The sequence below is a fragment of the Leuresthes tenuis genome, unplaced genomic scaffold (genome assembly GCF_036924035.1).
Source record: "Leuresthes tenuis unplaced genomic scaffold, fLeuTen1.0.hap1 SCAF_22, whole genome shotgun sequence".
Classification (NCBI taxonomy): Eukaryota; Metazoa; Chordata; class Actinopteri; order Atheriniformes; family Atherinopsidae; genus Leuresthes; species Leuresthes tenuis.
This window is the reverse complement of record NW_027325376.1, coordinates 29,792,199-29,801,301: the sequence shown is the minus strand read 5'-3', so window position 1 is coordinate 29,801,301 and position 9,103 is coordinate 29,792,199.

The window sequence follows — 9,103 nt, the reverse complement described above, 5'->3', positions numbered from 1 at the left end:
GCCAATAGTATCAATGGAGCGGCTGTAGCTCAGGAGGAAGAGCAGTTGGAAGGTAACCATCAGTCGGAAGGTCGGTGGTTCGACTCTGGCTTCCCCGGGCTCCATGTCTACATGTAAGCGTCCTTGGGCAGGACAGTGAACCCCACGTTGCCTGAATGTGAAATGTGAATGTGACAGCATATATACATAACATAGTTATGTATAGATGTATAGACTTAAGACGTGCTGTATGAGTGTGTGTGAATGTGGCATGTAGTGTTAGAAGTGCTTTGAGTGGTCAGCTGGACTAGAAAAGCGCTATACAAGTACAGTCCATTTATCAAACCACTGTTCTGGCTATTGAGCCCTCCTGACTGATGAGCTCTGTAGAACCCAGCCCATGTGGGAACACTGCAGAGCATTCATAACATAAATCATGACTAACGAGTATATGAGCATATTTATTAACTGCAGTTATTCAGTTGTTCACTTAAATAACACATAACTGCAAAACCCTGAGAATTCAGATGCATGCAGTGAAGGTTAAAGATGAGGGAATTTTTGTGTTGTCCTCTTTGGGTGTGACAAACTAAGAGTTGGGCTTCCTAATGAGGTAATTCTAAGTTTTGGTCTTGGATTCATCAGTAAACCTGAGTGGTAGCCACTCTTTGTTGGCCTTTGCTTAAATTAGATTAGATTAGATAACTTTATTGTCATTGCACAAAGTACAGGGGTTGAGAGCCTGAGGTTGAGAGTTTAGCAGGGTGACCGCTGCAGGGAGGAAGCTTTTCCTGAACCTGCTAGTCCGGCAAAGGAGCACCCTGTAGCGTCTCCCGGAGGGGAGGTCAAACAGTCTGTGGCTGGGATGAGAGCTATCCTTGACGATACTGTGCGCCCTCTGCAGGCACCTCTTGCTCTGGACAGTCTCAATGGAGGGGAGTGGGGAAGTGGGGAACCTGTGATGCGTTGGGCGGTTTTCACCACCCTCTGGAGTGACTTCCCTTCTGCAACAGAGCAGCTGCCATACCATACTGAGATACAGTTGGTGAGGATGTTCTCGATGGTGCAGTGATAGAAGTTCACCAGGATCTGAGGAGAAAGATTGGGCCTTCTTCAGCCTCCTCAGGAAGAAGAGGCGCTGGTGTGCATTCTTGACCAGGGTTGAGGTGTTGAGAGACCAAGAGAGATCCTCGGAGATGTGGACCCCCAGGAACTTGAAGCTGGTGACACGCTCAACCTCCGTCCCATCGATAAGGATGGGGGTGGGTGTGCCACTCTTCTTCCTGAAGTCCACGATGAGCTCTTTGGACTTCTTGGTGTTGAGAGCCAGGTTGTTGGCGGCGCACCACTCCAGATGCTGAACCTCTTCTCTGTATGCCGTCTCATTGTTGTTGCTGGTGAGGCCAACCACCGTTGTGTCGTCCGCAAACTTGATAATGGTATTAGAACCATGTACAGGCGTGCAGTCGTAGGTGAAGAGGGAGTAGAGGAGAGGACTCAGCACACAGCCCTGTGGGACGCCGGTGTTCAGGATGAGTGTAGAGGAGGTGTGGTTCTCCAGCCTAACAGACTGGGGTCTGTTGTTTAGAAAGTCCAGTACCCAGTTGCAGAGGGAAGCATTGATACTCAGGTCACTGAGTTTGGTAATCAGTTTGGAGGGGCTGATGGTGTTGAATGCTGAGCTAAAGTCTATGAACAGCATTCTCACATAGGTGTTGTTATTGTCCAGGTGAGCAAGAGCAGAGTGTAGTGCTGTGGAGATGGCATCCTCCGTGCTCCTATTCTGGCGGTAGGCAAATTGGAAGGGGTCCAGTGTGGGTGGTAGGCAGGTTTTGAGGTGAGCCAGGACCAGCCTCTCGAAGCACTTCATAATGGTGGGGGTGAATGCAACAGGGCGGAAGTCGTTGAGGCTCTCAACTTTGGAATGTTTTGGCACTGGCACAATGGAGGTGGTTTTGAAGCATGTGGGAACAGCTGCTTGGGCCACCGACAGGTTGAAAATGTTAGTCAAGACCTCAGCTAGCTGCCCAGCACAGGTCCTGAGCACGCGTCCAGGGATGCCATCAGGGCCAGAAGCCTTACGTGCATTGGTCCTGCTCAGTGCAGCAGACACGCCGGTGGGGGAGAGTGTGAGGGGTTGGTGTCCTGTCGTGAGCACAGCCTTGGTGGTTGGGTTCTGGTTGTCCCTCTCAAAGCGAGCATAAAAGCTGTTAAGCTCATTCAGGAAGGAGGCGTCATTGGATGTTGGTGTGGTGTTGGTGGGTTTGTAGTCAGTTAAGGCCTGGATGCCCTGCCACATGCGTCAGGGGTCGGAGTTGTTCTTAAAGTGCTCCTCAATCCTTAGCTTGTGGCTGTGCTTGGCCTCCCTCTTCAGGTCAGCCCTGGATGAAGAGTAGGCCTGAGCATCACCAGATCTGAAAGCGGTGTCTCGTGCCTTCAGCAGTAGGCGGACTTCTCTGTTCATCCACGGCTTCTGGTTCTGGAATGTAGTGATCCGTTTGTGTGTAGTGACACTGTTGATGCTGGTGTTGATGAAGTCCAGCACGGAGGAGGCGTAAGAGTCATTGTCCGTGTGGGAGTCCAGTGTGGCCTGGGTAGCAAACACACTCCAGTCTGTGTGTTCGAATCGCTGCTGTAGTTCAGGGTCTGCTCCCTCTGGCCACACTTTGACTGTCCTCACTGTGGCTTTCACACGTTTGATGAGTGGTGAGTACTTGGGGATTAAAAACAAAGAGAGGTGGTTAGACCGTCCAAGGTGGGGGAGGGGGACTGCTTTGTAAGCATCAGCCATGTTGGTGTAAACATGGTCCAAAGTCTTGGCTCCTCTTGTGGGGCAGGAGACATGTTGAAATTTAGGGAGGACAGTCTTCAGGTTGGAGTGGTTGAAGTCACCCGCAACAATAAAGGCTGCCTCCGGATGTGATGTCTGTTGTTTGCTAATGGCAGCATGCAGTTCTTCCATGGCCAGTTTAGCGTTAGCATCAGGTGGGATGTAGGCTGCAGTCACAATAGTAGATGTAAGCTCCCTGGGCAGATAGAACAGTCTGCACTTAACCATGAGATATTCTAGGTCAGGTGAGCAATGACTTCCAATGATGGCAGTATCCGTGCACCAAACTTTGTTTACATAGATACACAGACCCCCACCTCTGGTCTTACCGGAGTCATCAGCTGTTCAAAATCTTTACACTGGCTTCCAGTCAGTCACAGAATAGATTTTAAAAGTTCCACAGAACACAAACAAGGTTACGGGAAGTGATGCAATACATCTTACCGAGAAATGTCAGCAGTAGCAGCAGCACGTAAAAAGGTAATTTGTAATTTTGTACCCTCAACAGGAATAAGGGGAATGAACATGATGTCATCAAGTTTTATTTTGGTTAAACCCAAGCAAAAAGACAACTGGATCAATGGCCACCAGCTGTAAAACACAGAATACTGGTGAAGGGCTGTGATGATGAAGAGCTGTTGTGCGATCAACTGTGCCAAAAGATTCAGGAATTTGTCCCTTTTTCTTTTAATAAAATTCTAATAAGTAAAGAGAAGAGAGCTAAATGGATTTATGTCCAATATAATGACAAACTACAGATGTGAGAAGGTATTTTGCATCTCATGTGTAACAGCACTCCTTTTGGTCTACTTTGTGAATGAGGGTTTGATGTTAGCTGGTTGATACAATCTTAGAGGAACAATGACAGGTCTAATCTGCAAGTAAATGTCCACAGAAAGTGACCTAATATTCAAAGTTAGCTCCAAATATGTTCAAATTAAGTTAACTATAAAAGGTATAAATGGATGGTTAATTCATACCAGTAACCTGCCCTTGTAATCCAGATCCTTGGTTCAAAAGTCACGTTTTTTGTTTTAAATCAAGGTGGTAACAGAAAAGGCCTATTATACATTCAATTCAATTCAATTAAATTTTATTTATATAGCGCCAGATTACAACAATTGTCATCTCAAGGCACTTAAGTAATATAGTCCAATTCAAGCCAATCGGAATTGAATTCATTGTAATCATAATCCAATTAATTCATATAGAGCCAATTCAAAAAATTATTATCCTAGCTAAGGAAACCAACAGATTGCACCGAAATGTGTCTTCAGTCCAATCTCCCGTCCTGAGCGTGCCTGTGGCAACTGTGGAAAGGAACGACTCCCTTTTAACAGGAAGAAACCTCTGGCAGAACCAGACTCAGGAAGGGTGGCCATCCGCCTCGACCAGCTGGGGTTTGAGAAGACAGAAAAGAGGGAAAAGAGGGGGGAAAAACACCATAACGCCATTCAAAGGATATCTGTTGGAACAGGGAAACATAGGTTAATAACCACAATAATGTCACATGTACATAAAATCAATTTTGAAATTAAACAGGGGGAAAAAGAGAGCAAAGTGAGGAAAGGTGTGACAGATGAGGTCCCCCAGCAGTCTAAGCCTATAGCAGCTTAACTATGGGATGTTTCAGGATTACCTGAGCCATCCCTAACTATAAGCTTTATCGAAAAGAAAAGTTTTAAGCCTAATCTTAAAAGTGGAAAGGGTGTCTGCTTCCGGACATTTACTGGCAGCTTATTCCACAAGAGAGGGGCCTGATAACTGAAGGCTCTACCTCCCATTCTACTTTTAGAAACTCTGGGAACAACAAGTAAACCTGCAGTTTGGGAGCGAAGTGCTCTGTTAGGAAAATATCTTACAATTAAATCTTTAAGATATGATGGAGCTCGGTCATTAAGAACTTTATATGTGAGAAGAAGAATCTTAAATTCTATTCTGAATTTAACAGGGAGCCAATGAAGAGAAGCTAAAACTGGAGAAACATGATCTCTCCTGTTAGTTCTCATCAGAACTCTGGCTGCAGCATTTTGGATCAGCTGGAGGCTTTTCAGAGAATATGTGGGACAGCCCAATAATAAGGAATTACAGTAGTCCAATCTTGAAGTAACAAATGCATGAACTAGTTTCTCTGCATCACCTTGAGACAGGATGTTCCTGATTTTGGCAATATTACGAAGGTGAAAGAAGGCAGTCCTAGAAACCAGTTTTATATGTGCGTCAAATGATAAATTCTGGTCAAAAATAACTCCAAGGTTCCTCACTGTAGAACTAGAAGCCAAGGAAATACCATCTAGAGTAACTATATAACTAGACAATTTCTCCCTGAAGCGCTCAGGTCCAAAGAGAACAACTTCAGTTTTGTCTGAATTTAAAAGCAGACAGTTCTGAGGTCTTTATGTCTTTAAGACAGGCTTGTAGCCTGACCAACCTGTAGGTTTCATCTGGTTTCATAGATAAGTACAGCTGAGTATCATCAGCATAACAATGGAAATTTATGCCATGCTGTCTGATAATGTTACCTAATGGAAGCATGTATAAAGTAAAAAGAATCGGTCCAAGCACAGAACCCTGAGGAACTCCATGACTTACTCCAACGTGTGAGGAAGATTCTTCATTTACAAGAACAAACTGGAATCTATCAGATAAATATGACTTAAACCAGCCTAATGCAGTTCCTTTAATCCCAATAACATGTTCAAGTCTCTGTAACAGAATGCTGTGATCGATCGTATCAAATGCAGCACTGAGATCCAACAGGACAAGCACAGAAACAAGTCCGCTATCAGAAGCTAACAGGAGATCATTGGTAACTTTCACCAGTGCCGTTTCTGTGCTATGATGCACTCTGAATCCTGACTGAAACTCTTCAAACAGATTATTTCTATGTAAATGATCACAAAGTTGAACTGCAACTATTTTTTCAAGAACTTTGGACAAAAAAGGGAGATTGGATATAGGTCGATAATTAGCCAACACTTCTGAATCAAGAGTAGGTTTTTTAAGTAAAGGTTTAATTACAGCAACCTTAAAAGTCTGAGGTACATATCCTATCAACAAAGACCGATTGATCAAATCCAATATGGAAGTGTCAATTAAGGGGAAAACCTCCTTGAACAGTCTGGTTGGGATTGGGTCTAACATACAAGTTGATGGTTTAGAAGAGACTATTGCTGTTGTTAGCTCAGAAAGATCAACTGGACAGAAGCTGTCTAAATACAATTCAGGTTCGAAAGATACTTCTAAAGCTCCTCTACTTGATGATACATCAGTGATAATAATGGGAAGGATTCCATTAATCTTCTCTCTGATAGAAACAATTTTATTGATGAAGAATCTCATGAAATCATCACTGCTGAGAGTTAAAGGAATACATGGCTCACCAGAGCTCGGACTCTTTGTCAGCCTGGCAACAGTGCTGAAAAGAAACCTGGGATTATTCTTATTCTCTTCTATCAATAATGAATAATAAGCAGTTCTAGCTTTACGAAGTGCTTTCTTATACGTTACACGTTATACATCATGATAGAGCAGCAAAAAGTCTGCTTACAAAAAGCTTTAAATGTCTTATGACTGTGCTCACATTTAACATAAGATGCACAGCAGATTCTAAGAAAATTAATTAAATAAAAGATGTTCATACAAACCTGTTTACAACCAGAATGTCAACTGAAATTTGATGAAATTCAGTGAAAAAATTTTATTTTTTTTCCAAAGGGAAATTATATTGTTGCAATATATATTTTTCCAACAATAAATTATAAGCTTGCATCATGTATGATTATTGCTGCTGGCAGAAATGAGTTCCTGGATCTCTCTGTATGAAACCTCATCCTGACCACTCTCAGAAGTGGTTGTAGTGCTGTATGAGTGAGTGTGTGTATATATGGGTGGGTGTGGTGAATATGGCTTGTAGTGTTAAAAAGTGATTTAAAAGATCAGTTAGATCAACTAGAAAAGCAGAAAATGGTCAACTAAAAGTAAACAACAGAGATAGGAGACTGCAGGTAAGCATGTGAGACTGAAACGGTGCTTCCTGGTCTCAACCCTAGGTTGACATAGATAAAAAAAAAAACAATTTGGCCACATTTCTAGATATGAGAGCTGCCCTTTGCAAAGTGGGATGGATGCTATCTCTCCTAATCAGTATTAATATAGGTGTGCTTTTATGATATAATCTGTGCAAGAACCCAAGCAAAAAGGTTTCTGGAGATCAATCAACATTTTTAACATTAAAAACATATTCCAGAGGATGTTTACACAGCATTTTGTGCAAGATTATAATTTTATTTACGAGAAATAAGGTATGAAAGGTAGCTACAACAATTGCTCATTTTACATAATATCATAACTTCCTAACATAAATTGCTGACATAGCCGCATGGATGAGAGAGCATTATCTACAACTCAATCTTTGAAACAGAACTGCTGGCCTTCTCAGCCAAGCAAACCATACAGCCCAACATTGCTATCAAAATCAACTCTATCAATTGTTCCTTCTCAGATTGCAAATAATTTGGGTTACTTTTCAAACTTAAAGCAATTGACCTTCTTTGAGCTCTGTTTCCCAGTCGTGCCGCTATGCACTATTCAACATAAGAAAGATCATGTCGGTCCTGATACAACAAGCTACCCAGCTCCTGGTACAAACCATAGTCATTATTTGCCTTCACTACTGCAAAGCCCTCCTAACGGGCCTCTGGGCTCATGTGATAAAACCGCTACAGATGGTCTAGAATGTGGCAGCACGTCCAGTTTTCGATCTCTTGAAAAGGGCACGTCACCCCTCTGTCCATTGAACTATACTGACTACCTGTAGCTGCTCACATCAAATCAAAATCTCTAATGCTAACCTATAAAGGGATTTCTCAGCCTGCTTCCACCTACCTCAATGCTCTCATACAGACCCCCGTTACCCTTCGGCTCCTTTGTTCCTCCAAAGAACATCATCTGGTGCTGCCACCCCCACAAGCATGGCACTCCAGACTATTCTCATCCATGGTCTCCCCATGGTTCAATGACCTACCAAGTACTACCAAAGCAGGGGTGCCCCTCTCGACCTTCAAGAAGCTCTTGAAAAACATGTCATTCACCCCGCCCCCACCGTTTTTTTTCTTGGACAGCACTTAACTAACCTAAGCATAGATTTAGATGCTTGATTGTTAATTCTCATTTTTCCTTGAAAGTGCTTTGGATAAAAGCATCTGCTAAATGAATCAATGTAAAAGTAAAAGCAAAGCAAAATGCAGAGCTTGGTGACAGCATAGGTCCAGCACACCTGCAGCACTAAAGGTTAAACTACATGGCAACAATCAGCTCACAGTGTGCCACTTACTGATTAAGCTAAATGTATTCAACAACAAAGTATGAAATTAACTTAACTCAGCTTTGTTCTTAAGCACACATTATATTCACCTGTTCTAAGTAAAAAGCAAAAATAAGTTACACAAGTAGGCTATTTAAAAAATAGCAGAAATTAAACAAGCAACACGTGAATATGACTGACATATGGATTAATGTGGGCTGCATACTTCTCAGAGCTGTGGCTCAGGTTGAAGTGGTCATCTGCAAGTCTGAATGTGGGAGGTTTGATCCCTGGCTTCTCCACTTTACATGTAGGGGTGTCCCAGTGTATGAAACCCCACTTTGTCTCCTATTTTGTGTCCAGATTAGACAGTTACATAGACCAAGAAGTGCTGTATGAGTGAATGGATGAATGTGGCTTGTTGGTTAAAGTACTTCAAGTGGCCATATAAATCCATTTACCAGTGTTATAACTAATCAGAAGTGTTCCGCGAGTATTATATATTAAAAAGTTCAGGAAAGTCTATGTGAAAAATTATTCCTTTAAAATGTTTTTTGAGCAATGACATTCTTTCATCATAACCCAAAGTGTCCATCAGCTCCTTGACAAATGAAAGAATAGACCAGTTGTTCTGTTGGTCTATTTCTGTTTTGATCTGGCTAACTGGGGAAAACTAGTGTTCAGCTGTTTAGCTTGTTAAGGAATGAGAAACCGTGACAAAGCAGTCTGTTAATGTTAGGGAGAGATTAGTGAAGTCCATTAGTGAAGGACAAGCATAGCTCCATTTCTCCTACTTGTTTCTTCTGCTGGGAAAAACAGCCTCCAGTTTTGTACCTCCTTCCGCAATGAGTAACACTGTTTGGTTATGTTAATGCATCTTTACTGGGGCTTGTTGGCTGGGTTTAGGAACGTATCGAGCTCGGGTTTAAACTACACCACTTCGCGGTCTTAACCCTTTGTGTCTGATAAGGCGTAGAAATACATAGTTT